The following is a 16291-nucleotide window of genomic DNA, read 5'->3' as shown; positions in this document are numbered from 1 at the left end:
AATGTAGACGAATTGAACACTCTGATGAGGGAGAGGGAGAAGTGGAGAGTCCGTCATCGTGCCTGACGCCAGCCCCTTAGGCCTGAGTCAACGTTGTAGTAGTAGTACTTTCATACTTGAGTTTGTTGCCAGGTTGCAATTGTGAGTTGTCTTCCCCACGTGGACGCAATTTAGGGAAGCTTCCCTGTGATTTCACGTGAGATGGGACGCCAACAGGCAAGTATGGAGAGGGAGAATGATTCTGCAGGTCAATTTGAGATTGAACGTATTCGCTGGTGTGTTCCAATTTGACCCATTCTGATATAGATTTTCCATTCTTATCTAGAACGTGCATGTCTTCAGCGTTTTCCCACACTTGTGCTTCTACCACGGCTGCATCAGCTTCTTGTTGTAGCATCAGCACTTCTAACTCTGTATCTATCCTTACTTTTTCCAAATGGTTTTGTGCACCTCTTGTGATAATTTCCACTTCTCTGGCAGCCTTTTCCATCTTCAGTCGTCTGCATATGACACTCGCACCTTGGCGGCTTCTGTTTTAGCTCTTGTGAGGGCAGCCACACTTGCCAACATCCTTCTGCTCTTGGCGCTGGGTGCAGATGACTTGGTGCTTGATCGCGAAGCCATCGTACCACTTGTCGAAACGTCTAATGATTTTGCCTTTTCACTGTAGTGTTCTCATGCAGTGTGTTGAAATTCTGACTAAACACCAAGTTAAACCGGAGCCAATGAAGAGAGTCGTATAAGGTTAACCGTTTATTGTTCACTCTTCCACATTAACATCGTATGGTGAAAACTGTTGATAAAATAATACAAAACATATTCAGTGTCTGTTTCATTCTTGACAGCACATTTGCATTATAAATACTTGTAAATGAAACCTCATCAACTGTCGTTTCTTTTAACAGAATCAGTGTTACTTCTACAAGTCTACTGTCATACAAACTTACGGCATTGCCTCTATAATGTTTCTTTGTGGATAGAAATGGAGTCTTTCACAATCATACTGCATGCGTGAGCCTCACTTCCGTTGTTTTCTACAAATCAGAAGTTACCAACAAGACGCGGCAAAACCAGAAGTGACGTCATCACATGCCGCGATATGCCACAGACAATAAATTTTACCTTTTGTTGAACCATAACGTAGTTATCAACCTTTGACTTTAACTAGAAAATAGTTACAAACAAATTATTTAAAGTTGAAATTTAATAAAATTAAATAAATGCTTTAAGGGCAACCCAAGTTCCTTCTGCATTTTGTGCATGTTAATCTAGGTTTCCAGCATCTGCAGAATCTCTTGTGTCTATGAGTGAAAACTGCATTAGAGTATTAATAGAATGATATTTGAAAGCTGGAAAATCTCCATGTCTAGGTCAACAAAAGTCTTGAGCATGCAGATGAACTGAGTTTTACTGTACTTGATAATTTCATGGGATCTTATCAGCTATCAGTTCCAAAGGTAGTCATAGCCAAAGGGTGGTAGTGGAGACGAGCTCCCACTACTAAACAAATGCTCTTCATGGCGTGCGTCTCAAACAGCCTCTGACAACCAAGTCCAACTCCCGGCTTTCACGTGTGGCATGGCTCTTATGGCCGGCAGAGCTGTTCTCACTGACAGGAGAAGGGGCAAAGGCGGGCTACTGACGCCTTAAAACCAGTTGCTCAGGGCAGATGGGGCTCGTTAACCATGGATGGTAGCTCATCTAGGAGAGGGAAAACTCCGATTTCAAACCTCCGCTGCCTTGCGGCTATACCCACTCATGAGAAAAGCTTTGGGAGGAAAAATCCGGAGTCGGAGTCCCGAAGGCGGCTGACTGCTGTACCCAGCACCGGCACGGCAACTCCTGCAATGCTGCTGGCACCAAACTGCATCAACTTTCCTCGTTCCTTTGGACCTGTCATCAGCATGGAGAGGGGGTGGTCCCACTGCATGGGCAATGGGCAACAGCCGGATCTCCGTAGCAACTCTGCCCGGCTTGCGCCCTGGAGAGGCCACTCCCGGTGACTACGACAGGCACAGTACCCATGGTCGAACATGACTGATGGAGGCCACACTGTCACACACACACACACACACACACCAGATAATTTCCATTTCCCTTTATCGGATGGAAATCTGTCCAGGATCCGCAATCAGTTGCTTATAATCTGTGATCGCTCCAACTTCCCTTGGCTCTCAGATTTATAACAGAAGATGTGATGCCCGACGCGTATAAAGCTCATTCAGCTGCACCTACGTAGTCAATGGTACCCTCAATTACTCACCTCCATCCTTCCAAAGCAACCTGCAGTCTCATCCGGTATACACTAGAAACTAATTCTGTGCTGAAAACTCTGCCTTTCAGTACACCTTGGGGATAATTGCATGCTTTCTCAGTGGGAATGATTGGCCTACTGCCAAGGAATGACAGAAAGCAAGTGCTCTGCGTGCCATTCGAAGAGGATATTACTGGCCTTGAACTGAGGCACGGTGAATACGGACAGAGTCAGCCTCCACTGGCATATGAATTATTAAGCACTGAGTATGCACATGCTGATAAAATATACAATGTAAATCATGGTTAATATGATATGCATAAATCATATCATTAAAATCTTCATTGACTTTTTGAATAGATATGAACATACATGATCTTGGATTTTAAATACAATTTAATGAATTGAATCTGCACTCTATCTTCTTCACTGTTGATGCTCTTCAATGATGTTCTGCAAGTGTGCTTGCTGTGGCCTTACTTCATTATTTTTACTATCAGTGCCAGAAGATGATTTTACGATTTTAACGTTGTCCACAGGGGAATTTCACAGGCTGTTGTAGATTCCACATTCTGATTACTAAACTCCAAAAAAGGGATAATGAAATCATGTTTGTTATTCTTCAGTGGTACCTCTACAGTTAATGATTTTATTTTTATATATCTAGTTTATTTGACGACGTAAGGTTTGGTAGGTCCTTCCAACTATTCGAGCAGCATCTAACACTAACCTCATCACGGGACGATTTACTATGACCAATTAATCTACCAGGGATGCCTTTGTACTGTGGGTGGAAACGGGATCAGCCAGGGAAAGCCCTCTCAATCCACGGGGAGGGACGTATAGAGTCCTTACAGAAAATGCCAGGATTTTTTTTTAGATTATGAAGACACTTAATCCTTTTTTATTGTCATTTGGTAATGCATGCATTAGAGAAATGATAACAATATTTCCTCCGGTGTGATATCGCAAAACACAGGACAGACCAAGACTGAAAAAAAGACAAAACCTCATAATTATAACATATAGTTACAACAGTGCACCAATACCATAACCTGATGAAGAAGTCCATGAGCACAGTAAAGTTCAAAGTTTCTCAAATGTCCCACATCTCACGCAGACGGGAGAAGGAAGAAAAACTCTCCCTGCCATGCTGACCACAATCCGATTCTGAGTCATCCGAAAACTTCGAGCTCTGATCAGCTCTCCGACACCAAGTACTGAGCGCCATCTCCTACCGAACGATTTGACCTCCTTCTCGGTCGCCAAAAGCAGGCAAGGCCGGGGATTTTGAGGCCCACCCTCCGAAAGATTCCCGACCACACAGTAACGACAGCAGCCAACGAGCGTTTCAGAAATTTCTCCAGATGTTCCTCTGTGCTTTCATGTCCATTCTCCATCAAATCAGAATTGTCCACGGCCCCATGCTTAACAGATATTATATCATTTTTCACCAGAGGGCTGTGCACGCGCAGGCGCATCTTCTCCTCCCGATTTGAACCCTGCATTGTTCAGCACAGTCATGATAAAACATGGAAAATAGAATAGTACAGCATAGAATAGACCCTTTGGCTTACAATGTTGTGCCAACCCTTTAATCTATTTAAAGATCAACTGAACACCTCCCTCCCACATAACTCTCAATTTTTCTTATGAAATTAGGTCCACGAAATCTCTAAAAAAAAGCAAATCAAATCAAGATTTTCTATTTCCTGATTTCAATATTAGGTTTGGTATTAGGAAACAGGCATGCGATTGCTTTAACAAAATTAACCTGTCCTGTAATATAGTAATTGCCTTGAAAGTATTTTTATGGTACCAGTTGTGTACCATTCCATCTGTATCTAACCAAGACCCATTTTTAGAACATTTTTAGTCTTAGGCACATATTCTTAGCCAGGGTGCCTAAGATTTTTGCACAGTACTGTAGCAATTTTACATATTACACTGACTACTGATGCAAGGGAAGAGGGAAATCATGGTGGGAAAAGGGGATGAAGGGGGAGAGGGAGTGGGAAGCACCAAGGAGACATTCAGTAATGATAAATAAACTAATTATTGAAAATCAAATTACCTCGCCGGGTGTCTCAGGGCTGGATGTGCTCCCCCCCCACCCTGCCCCTGGCAGTCCTTCTTTCCCACACCCCTCTTGTGGCACTCCACCCTCGCCATTCCCAAAATCCTTTCTTCCCACCAGATTTACAAACTTGTTTTCTGCTCCACGTTGTGCAAAAGTCTTAGGCACCCTAGCAATATACTAACCAAGACTTTTGCACAACACAGCAAAAACATAAGAACTAAGAGCAGGAGTAGACCATCTGGCCCGTCGAGCCTGCTCCACCACTCAGTATGATCATGGCTGATCTGGGTATGGCCTCAGATCTGCCTACTGTCTTTTACCCATGATCCTTAATTCTCCTGCTATGCAAACATTTTTAACATTAGTGTGCTAATGCAGTGCAGTGTTTAATTTTAATTCATTCTCATATTACAAAAATGACAGGTAATTACAAACATTTCCTGATCATGACAAATAAATAGTTTTTTAGGCTACTTGAAAGGCTATTTGAGAAATGGTAACTATGGTGCCAGGATGATGTCAGTCACAATCTAGAGCAGATTAGTTAGTTGGTTTCACTTCCTACTGGAGATCTGAGATATTTCATTGAAACCCACCAAATATTGAAAGGACTAGACAGAGTGGATGTAGAGAGGGTATTCTATGACCAAAGGGTACAAACTCAGAATAAGACCATAAGATGTTGAAGCAGAATTAGGCCATTTGGCCCATTGAGTCTGCTCCACCATTCAATCATGACTGATCCTTTTTAACCCTCCTCAATCCCATTCCCCTGCCTGCTCTCCGTAACCTTTGATGCCGTGTCCAATCAAGAACCTATCAATCTCTGCCTTAAATACACACAATGACCTAGCCTCCACAGCTGCCTGTGGTAACAAATTCACCACCCTCTGGCTGAAGAAGTTTCTCCGCATCTCTGTTTTAAATGGATGCCCCTCTATCCTGAGAATATGCCCTCTTGTCCTAGACTCCCACACCATGGGTAGCATCCTTTCCACATCTATTCTGTCTCGACCTTTCGATATTCAAAAGGTGTCAATAAGATCACCCCACATCCTTCTGAATTCCAGTGAGTACAGACCTAGAGATATCAAACAATCCTTGCATGATAACCCTTTCATTCCCGGAATCATCCTTATGAACTACTTCTGGACCCTCTCCAATGTCAGCACAACTTTTCTTAGATGGGGAGCCCAAAACTGTTTACAATAGTTGAGGTGAGGCCTCATCAGTGCCTTATAAAGCCTCATCTCTTGTCTAGACCTCTTCAAATGGACATTGCCTTTGTCTTCGTCACCACCAACTCAACCTGCAAGTTAACCTTTAAGGTGTCCTGCACAAGGACTCTCAAGTCCCTCTGCACCTCAGATTCCTGGATTGTATTTGTTTAGAAAATATTATTCACATTTATTTCTACTACCAAAGTGCATGACCATGCATTTTTCAACATTGTATTCATTTGCTACTTCCTTGGCCATTCTCCTAATCTGTCTAAGTCCTTCTGCAGCCTATCTGTTTCCTGAACACTAACTGCCCCTCCACCAATCTTCATGTCATCTGAAATCCTGGCAACAAATCCATCTATTCCATCATCTAAATCATTGGTTTACAGCATAAAAAAGAAGCGGTCCCAACACTCACGCCCGAAAAGGGCAGATCTTAGTTATGATGGCATTAAACAATGTCTCCTTAGCTTGCGTCTTTGGAACCAGCTCTATTTCCAACTTCAATATCTCTGTTTTTCCCTTTCAGGGTTCTTTTGAAGACCCTCACCTGGAGTTACACGCTGACTTTGGTTCTTTGCGGGACCCTCTGTCGGGGTTTCACAACTGGCCGTTATTCGACATGGCAAGGATGTGGCCTAAGAGCTTAGCTTGCCTTCAGAGGCCTGGGAGGAAACTGGTGTGCCATGGGGGTCGGAAGATCTCTGGCTGTGTGCCTAGAGACCTGAGATCTTTGAGTACAGAGCTTGGAAAAAGCAACACAACGGACTTTTAACATCATAAACCTGCGAGTTGTTTGTTATGTCTCCCCTCTAGCTGTGAAATGGAGAAACTCTTTCTCCCTTATTAGGGAGAGAAAGAGCCTGTGGTATGTCGAATAGAGAGTGAACAAGTAGTCCTTGGGATACTGCATGTTTGTGTCTTTGCTTTTGCCTTGTTGGTGTGCTCAGGGGTGGGTGCTGATGCTTTTTTTTTGCTGGTGGGGGGAGAGGGGTTGCTGCCACTTATGTTGCTTGCTGCCGCTCACGTATGGGAGGGAGGGAGGGGAGCTGGGAGGGACTTTGGGGTTCTAACATTTAGCTGTCATTCATTCTTTAGGGCACTCCTCTGTTTTCGTGGATGGTTGCGACGAAAAAGCATTTCAGGATGTATATTGTATACACATCTCTCACATTAAATGTACCTTTGAACACAACTAGCCACTGGCAGCTAACCAGACAAGGATCCCTTTATTCCCACTCTTCGCCTCCTACCAATCAGGCAATGCTCTACCAATGTTGTCAAAGGCCTTCTGAAAGTCCAAATACACAGCATCTACGACATCACCTTTATCTATATTACTTGTAATCTCCTCAAAGAATTCCAAACAGGCATGGGATCCAAGGGAACATCGCTTTGTGCATCCAGAACTGGCTTGCCCACAGAAGGCAAACAGTGGTTGTAGATGGGTCATATTCTGCATGGAGGTCAGTGACCAGTGGTGTGTCTCAGGGAACTGTTCTGGGACCCCTACTCTTCGTGATTTTCATAAATGATCTGGATGAGGAAGCAGAGGGATGGGTTAGGAAATTTACTGATGACACAAAGGTTGAGGGTGTTGTGGATAGTGTGGAGGGCTGTCAGAGGTTACAACGGGACATTGATAGGAAGCAAAACTGGGCTGAGAAGTGGCAGTGGAATTCAACCCATTAAGTGTGAGGTGGTTCATTTTGGTAGGTCAAATATGATGGCAGAATATAGCATTAATGGTAAGACTCTTGGCAGTGTGGAGGATCAGAGGGATCTTGGGGTCCGAGTCCATAGCACACTCAAAGCTGCTGTGCAGGTTGACTCTGTGGTTAAGCAGGCATAAGGTTCATTGACCTTCATCAATCGTGGGATTGAGTTTAGGAGCCGAGAGGTGATGTTGCCGCTATATAGGATCCTGGTCAGACCCCACTTGGAGTACTATGCGCAGTTCTGGTCGCATCATTTCAGGAAGGATGTGGAAACCATAGAAAAGGTGCAGAGGAGATTTACAAGGATGTTGCCTGGATTGGGAAGCATGCCTTGTGAGAATAGGTTGTGTGAACTCGGCCTTTTTTCCTTGGAGCGACGAAGGATGAGAGCTGACTTGATAGAGGTGTATAAGATGATGAGAGGCATTGATGTTGTGGATAGTCAGAGCCTTTTTTCGCTGGGCTGAAATGGCTAGCACGAGAGAGCACAGTTTTAAGGTGCTTAGAAGTAGATACAGAGGAGATATCAGGGTAAGTTTTTTACATAGAGAGTGGTGAGTGCGTGGAATGGGCTGCTGGTGACAGTGGTGGAGATGGATACGATAGGGTCTTTTAAGAGACTCCTGAACAGGTACCCTAGATAATTTCTAAGATAAGAACATGTTCGGCACAGCTTTGTGGGCCGAAGGGCCCGTATTGTGCTGTCGGTTTTCTATGTTTGTCAGACAAGATTTTCCCTTAAGTTAACGATGCTGACTTTGTATTATCTTGTCTTGTGTCAGCAAGCACTCCATTACATTATCCTTAATAACTGACTGCAACATCTTCCCAACCTTTGAGTTCAGGCTAACTGGTCTATAAATTCTTTCCTGCTACCTCCACTCCTTTCTTAAAGAGTAGAGTGACTTTTGCAATTTTCCAGTCCTCTGGCACCATGTTAGTGTCCAATGATTTTTGAAAGATCATCACTAATGCCTCCACAATCTCTACCTCTACCTCTTTCAGAACCCTAGGGTGCAGTTCATTTGGTCCAGGTGACTTATGTACCCTTAGTTCTTTCAGCTTTATGAGCACTTTCTTCCCTGTAATAGTAATGGCACCACTCACTTCTCTTCCCTCACGCCGTGAACATATGGCACACTGCTAGTGTCTTCCACAATGAAGACTGATGCAAAGTACTCATTTAGTTCATCCACTATCTCCTTGTCCCCCGCTAATATTTCTCCTGCCTTATTTTCTAGCTGTCCTCGTTCATTTTTTAAATACTTGAAAAAGCTTTTACTATCTATTTTGATATTGTTTGCTAGCTTGCTTTCATGTTTCATCTTTTCCCTCCTAAAGATTGTTTTAGTTGCTTCCTGTAGGTCTTTATAAACTTCCTAATCCTCTCTCTTACCACTAATTTTTTCTTTGTTGTATTCCCTCTCTTTTGTTTTCATATTAGCTTTGAATTCCCTTGTCAGCCACAGAGTACTATTTTGCCATTTGAGTATTTCTTTGCTTTTGGAATACATATGTCCTGCACTTTCCTAATTTTTCCCAGAAACTCATTGCTTTGCTGCTCTGCTGTCATCCCTGCCAGAATCCAATTTACTTTGGCCAATTTACTTGCCAATTTACTTTGGCTAACTCCTCTCATACCACTATAATTTCCTTCACTCCACTGAAATACTGCTACATCAGACTTTACTTTCTCCCTATCAAATTTCAAGCTGAACTCAATCATATTGTGATCACTGGCTCCTAAGGGCTCTTTTACCTTAAGCTCCCTAATTGCCTCAGGTTCATTACATAACACCTAACCCAGTATAGTGGATTCCCGTGGAGGCTCAGCGACAAGCTGCTTTAAAAAACCATCTCGTAGGACTTCAACAAACTCACTCTCTTGAGATCCATTTCCAACCTGATTTTCCCAACTGATCTGCATGCTGAAATCTTCTATGACTATCATAACATTGCCTTTTTGACATGCCTTTTCTATTTCCTGTTTTAATCTGTGGTCCACATCCCAGCTACTGTTGGGAGGCCTGTGTATAACTCCTTTTACCCCTGAAGTTTCCAAACTCAACCCACAAGGATTCAATATCTTCCGATCCTATGTCACATCTTTCTACTGATTTGATCTTTACCACCAGAGCCACGCCACCCCCTCTGCCTACCTTCCTAACCATCTGATGCAATGTGTAACCTTGGACATTCAGCTCCCAACTACAACCATTCTTCAGCCATGATTCCGTGATGGCCACAACATCATACCCGGCAGTCTGTAATAGTGCAACAAGATCATCCACCTTATTTCTTTTTCTCCGTGCATAGACATATAACACTTTGAATGCTGTATTTGCTATACTTCTTGATTTTGCATCCATAATCCACTGGTACTCACCCTGCCAGCTGCAATTTTGTCCTGCCCTTCCTGACAGTCTGACTGCACGCTATCTTTGTGTTTTTACCATCCGTCCTCTCCTGAAACCATTCTAGTTCCCATGCCCCGGCCATAAACCCTCAACAATAGCTCTAAGAAACCTGCCCGTGAGAAATCTGGTCCCCTTCATGTTCAAGTGCAACCTGTCCCTTTTGAAGAGGAGAAGAGATCCCAGTAATACAAGAACCTGAAGCCCTTCTCCCTGCATCAGCTTCTCAGCCACACATGTATCTGTCAATTCATCCTGTTTCTACCCTCACTGGCACATGGCACAGGTAGTATTCTAGAAATTACTACCCTGGAGGTCCTGCTTTTCAGCTTTCTGCCTAGTTTTCTAAATTTTCTTTTCAGTACTTCATTACTTTTCCAAGACATCTCTCCCTCCCTATTTAAAATGCTCTGGACGTTATCTGAGATGTCCCAACCTTGACATATGGGAGGTAACATACCATCTGGGTGCCCCATTCACGTCCACAGAATTTCCTGTCTGTTCCTCTGACTATTGACTCCCCTACCACTACCACTCCCCTCTTCTCCCTCTTTACTTTCTGCACCATGGACCCATGCTCAGTGCCAGTAACCCGGTCTCCTTGGCATTCCCCTGGGAGGTCATACCCCACAAAAGAATCCAAAACTTATTTTTGAGGGGAATGGCCACAGGGGTGCTCTGTGCTAACTGGCTATTCACATTTCCATTTCTCCTGACAGTCACCGGACCACTTGCCTCCTGCAGATTCAGGGTGACTACTTTCCTGTAATGTTGATCGATTATCTCCTCACTCTCCCGTGCAATCCAAAGGTCATCCAGCTGCTGCTCCAAATCCCTAACATGGTCTTCAAGGAGCTACAGCTGGATGCACTTCATGCAGGTGTAGTTCCCTGAGAGACTCTGGGTCTCCCAGGGCAGCAACATCCAGCATGAAGAACATACAATGGCCATTTACTACAGTAAGTACAACAAGAAAGAATAAAAACAGGGAACCTTGTTATTATTTTTTTTCTCTCTGCTAGATTATGTATTGCATTGAACTGCTGCTGCTGAGTTAACAAACTCCTGGTGATAATAAACCTGATTCTGAATCTGATTCTAATTCTGAACCTTAACAGAAACTTACCTGGAGCCAGCACCTCTTTTGAGCCGAAGCCTCCTCTGTGCCAAAACCTGACACTCCTACTCTTGCCTCGAACCCACTCCCGACAACGGCTGCCCCGTCAATAGCTGCCCTGCTTGTCCCTTCTGTACTTTTATTTAATTCACTGTCCTCTGCTCCCGTTGCTGATTGAGCCTCTGGACTGTCCAAATGCCCACAAAGCTTTCCTTTTAAACAAGCGTAGCTGACCGACAAGAAACCTCTTTGCTGTGTTCTGCTTCCGGCACTGACTGGGCTTCCAAAATATCCTAATGCTCTCAGAGCTCTCCTTTTAAACAAACGTCACTGACCTGCAAGAAACCTTGTCACTGTGTTCTGCTCTCACCGCTGACTGGCCCTTCGGATGGAATAGCAGCACATCCCTTTAGAACGAAGATAAGGGGGAATTTCTTTAGCCCAAGGGTGGTCAAACTGTGCCAACATTTGTCTATGGTGGACAAGTCATTGAGAATTTTTAAAGTGGAAGTTGTAGGTTCTTAATTAGTAAGGACATAAAGTTTACAGGAAGAATGGGGTTGAGAAGGAAAATAAATCGTCCGTAAACAAATGGTAGGGCAGACTCGATGGGCTGATGGCATAATACTGCTCCTGTGTTTTATTGTCTTATGGTCAATGACTTCCAGCAGTCTGAGATAAGACAATGGCATGAGCTGTTGGAGTCACCAGAAACAGCTGCGTTCAATCCTGACCTCCTTTCCTGTGTGCTTGGGGTTTTGCATGTTCTCTCAATGACAGCATATCTTTTCTCCAGATGTTACTCTTTCCTCCCACATCTCAAAGTTATAAGATTGGTAGGTTAAACGACCACTGTAAATTGGCCTCAATTGTAATTGGCTGGTGTATAATGAAGTGGTAGAAACTGAGGGGAGTTCATGGAAAATGTGGAGAGAGTAAAATGGAATTGAATGGAAAGTTCAATTCCATTCTAACTTCCATTAATGCCCCACCTCTCCTTCGTACCCCATCTGTTATGTATTTATTTATTGATTTGTTTGTTTTCTCTCTCTCTCTCTCTCTCTCTCTCCCTTTTCTCCCTCTGTCCCTCTCACTATACTCCTTGCCCAACCTCTGGGCTTCCCCCTTCCTCCTTTCTTTCTCCCTAGGCCTCCCATCCCATGATCCTCTCATATCCCCTTTGCCAATCAACTTTCCAGCTCTTGGCTCCATCTCTTCCCCCTCCTGTCTTTTCCTATCATTTCAGATCTCCCCCTCCCCCTCCCACTTTCAAATCTCTTACTCTCTCTTCTTTCAGTTAGTCCTGATGAAGGGTCTCAGCCCAAAACATCGACTGTACCTCTTCCTAGAGATGCTGCCTGGCCTGCTGCGTTCACCAGCAACTTTTATATGTGTTGCTTGAATGGAAAGTGTTCAAAGGAGGTTCATAAAAATGATTCCAGGATTGAAAGACTTACCAACTGAGGAGTGTTTGATGGCACTGGTCCTGTACTCATTTGAATTCAGAAGAATGAGAGGTGATCTCATTGAAAACTATCAAATGTTAAAAGAACTCAGTAGAGTGAATGTAGTGAGCATGTTTCTTATGGCAGGGTAGCCTAAGACCAGAGGACATAGCCTAAGAATAGAGGAACATCCATTTAAGATGAAGATGAGGAGGAATTTCTTTACCCAGAGTCTGGTGAACCTGTGAAGTTTGTTGCCACAGGTGTTTGTGGAGGCCTAGTAATTGGGTATACTTAAGGCAGAGATTGATGGATTCTTGACTCGTCAGGGTATGAAGGAACTCGGGGAGAAGGCAGGAGATTAGGGGTCAGAGGGAAATGGGTCAGACATGATGAAGTGGCAGAGCGGAATCAATGGGGCAAATGGTCGAATTCTGCTTCCAAGTCTGATGGCCTTATAGTCTTTTTAGTGTCCATGGTGGCTGATAGTTCATATGGACTAGGTGAGCCTATGAGTTTCATACTCTCTTTGATTGATACTAGCTTTTCATTAACCTTTGTCTTCGCAGCTGTAGCCTCAAATGATCGCTCCAGTCTGATGTGCAGTGCTTCGACCAGTCTCCATTTTAGGTTCTACCTGATACAAGCCACAGGCAGAAACAACACAATTAGATAATCCTGTCCTAACTCCAGACAATCTGTCCAGAACAGAAGACACAATAAAATGTTTCCTTATAGTATGATCAATAACTATGTTTGAAATTCTCAGAAATAAAATTTAAATACTTAATAGGACTCTTATTTCACATCTTTCTACAGATATTTCTTGACCTATTGAGTGTTTATAGCACTTTGTTTTTATTTTGGATTTTCTGGAACTGTAGATTTTTTTTTCCATTTTATTAGAGGATTGGCACAGATCAAGTATGAAGCGCTCAGTATAGAACAGTTGTGATAAGGGCAGACATCTAAGTCCAGCATAATAAAAGACCCACTCCATCAAATGTCAAATAAATCTCTTACAGAAGGTCAAGGGATGTTGCATCTAGATCCTAGCTTATTTCCCAATGATTTTAGAGCTAATTCTAGGTCCTCAGCATGAGGTTTTGATCTGTTTCATATTTTCAATATTAAATATAGTTCAATCATCAGAGGCAACAAAATGACTCACGATAACGGCGGGGGGGGGGGGAACGTCGACTCAGACCGTAAGAGGCCTGCGTCAGGCATTTTCATGCCTTACAAGGTGCAGATTGGAAGTCTGTGTGGGGCACCACTCCTCGCACAGACACTAGAGCAATGTGTGATTAAGTGCCTTGCTCAAGGACGCAAACACGCTGCCACAGCTGAGGCTTAAACTAGCGACCTTGAGATCACTAGATGAACGCCTTAACCACTTGGCCACGTGCCCACACGATAACAGTTCATAGAAACTATGCAGATAAAAGACCATTGAAATTATTTCTAGTAAATAATTTAGGGCTGAATTCCCCGGCTTTCTGCAGAAGCTTTGGAGGAAGACTGGAATTGCGAACTGCCCTTTCCAATGTCTATCAAGCACTTTGTAAGACCTTTAGATATAGGAGCAGAATTAGGCCATTCAGCCCATCCAATCTGCCCTACCATTCAATCTTGACAGATTTATTAAACCACTTAACATTCGTCTGCCTTCTCCCAGTAATCCTTGACACACTTACTAATCAAGAAACTATCAACTTCCACTTTAAATAGACCCAATGGCTTGGCCTCACTGGTGCCTGTGGCACTGAATTCCATTGGTTTCACCACACTCTGGCTAAAGAAATTCCTCTTCATCTCTGTTTTAAAGGGACAACCTGGTATCCGAGGCTCTGGCCTCTAGTTGTAGATTTCCCACTGTAGGAAAAGTCCTCTCCAGATCCACTCTATCAAAGCCTTTCAATATTCGATAGTATGAAATATTTCTGAACTTGGAGTAATATATGCAGAAGTGACCATCGAAAAGCATCATGCATCATTGTTCATCCAGAATTCTGATGGTGGAGGGGAAGAAGATGTTCCTAAAACACTGAGTTTGTCTTCAGGCTCCTGTACCTCCTCACTGATGGTAGTAATAAAAAAGGGTATGTCCTGGATGATGCGGGTGCTTAATGATGGGTGCCACCTTTCTGAGGAATCACTTTTTTCAATGTGTCTTGGAAGCTGGGGAGGCTCGTGCTCATGATAGAGTTAGCTGAATTTACAACTTTCTGCAGTTTTTTTTCTGATAATGTGCAGTGGCCCCTCCACACTTGACTGTGATGCAACCAGTTAGAATGCCCTACATGGCAGTGTCTTTGGTGACATACCAATTCTCTTCACTCTTAATGAAATATAGCTGCTGTCATGCCCTCTTTGTAAATGTATCAACATGATCAGCCCCGGACTGATCCTTAGAGATTTTGACAGCTGGAAACTTGAACCTGCTCACTTTTTCCACTCCTGATCCCTCGATAAAGATAGGTGTGTGTTTCCTCGACTTTTCCTTCCTGAAGTCTCCAATCAATTTCTTGGTCTTAGTTGATGTTGAATGCAAGTTTGTTGGTGTGACACCACTCAACCAAGCACTCTATGTTACTCCTGTACTCCTCCTCATCACGATCTGAAATTCTTCAGCAAACATTGTGTCTTTGAGGAGGGAGGAGAAGATGGCGGCGTGACGTAGCGAGCGCGGCTGTTCCAAATGAATATCGTATGTGCAACTAGGGGGCCGTGCACAATCCGGATTTGATGGAGACAGCTGTGAGAAGCACGGAGAAATACCTGGAGTAACTTCTGAAATGCCCGCTTCGCTGCCGCTGCTACTGTGCGATCGAGAATCTCCGGAGACGAAGGCCCCAAATCCTCGGCTTTGCCTATTGCCTGTTGCTGGGGTTGGGGTCGAAGCGCTCGGCAGAGATGGTGCTCGGTGTCGGAGAGCTGGTCAGAGGCTCGGAGTTATCGGACGGACTCAGAGTCGGACTGTGGTCGGATGCTTCCAGGATGCTGCATCAGCAAGTTGGCGGCGCTGGAGGTTCACCGTCTGCGTGAGATGATGGGACTTTCGAGAGACTTTGAGACTTTTATCGTGCCATGATCTGTTCTTATAAAATTACGGTATTGCTTTGCACTGTTGTAACTATATGTTATAATTATGTGGTTTTTGTTAGTTTTTAAGTCGGTTTGTCATGTGTTTCCGTGATATCATTCTGGAAAAACATTGTATCATTTCTTAATGCATGCATTACTAAATGATAATAAAAGAGGACTGTGTGTCCTCATAATCAAAATCATAAAAAAATAGATGGCATTTAAGCTGTGCCTAGCCATACACTTAAAAAGCTCAAACATTAGCTGGCTAATATATCTTCAATACTGTAGACAGGATTCTGTAGCTAACATGCAAAGAAATGGAAACTCAGGAAACCAACTTGCATCAGAGGGAGAACACATCCAGTAAAATTTCCACTGCTCAATCTTCTTCAAAATCAAAACGAGAGGCAGTGGTAAATACTACAACAAAAGAAAACCATAAGGGATGCGAGGGGTCACAGTTTGAGGATAAGGGGGAAGCCTTTTAGGACCGAGATTAGGAAAAACTTCTTCACACAGAGAGTGGTGAATCTGTGGAATTCTCTGCCACAGGAAACAGTTGAGGCCGGTTCATTGGCTATATTTAAGAGGGAGTTAGATATGGCCCTTGTGGCTACGGGGATCAGGGGGTATGGAGGGAAGGCTGGTGCAGGGTTCTGAGTTGGATGATCAGCCATGATCATAATAAATGGCGGTGTAGGCTTGAAGGGCCGAATAGCCTACTCCTGCACCTATTTTCTATGTTTCTGTGTTTCTATGCACAGGTCATTCACAGACTGATATGCACAATCCCATGAAGAGGAAGTAAGAAATAGGAACAGTCTTTGGCCATCTGCTCCTTCAACCCTCCTTCGCCATTCATCAAGATCATTTCTGATCTTATAGCTCAGCACTATTCACACATCATTTCATTCCCTAAACATCCAAAATCTCTTTCGACTGGATTCAAT

This window comes from Mobula hypostoma, chromosome 1, assembly GCF_963921235.1.
Source record: "Mobula hypostoma chromosome 1, sMobHyp1.1, whole genome shotgun sequence".
In the NCBI taxonomy this organism is placed as follows: domain Eukaryota; kingdom Metazoa; phylum Chordata; class Chondrichthyes; order Myliobatiformes; family Myliobatidae; genus Mobula; species Mobula hypostoma.
The sequence above is the reverse complement of the archived record's forward strand: the minus strand, read 5'-3'. Positions refer to the sequence as shown.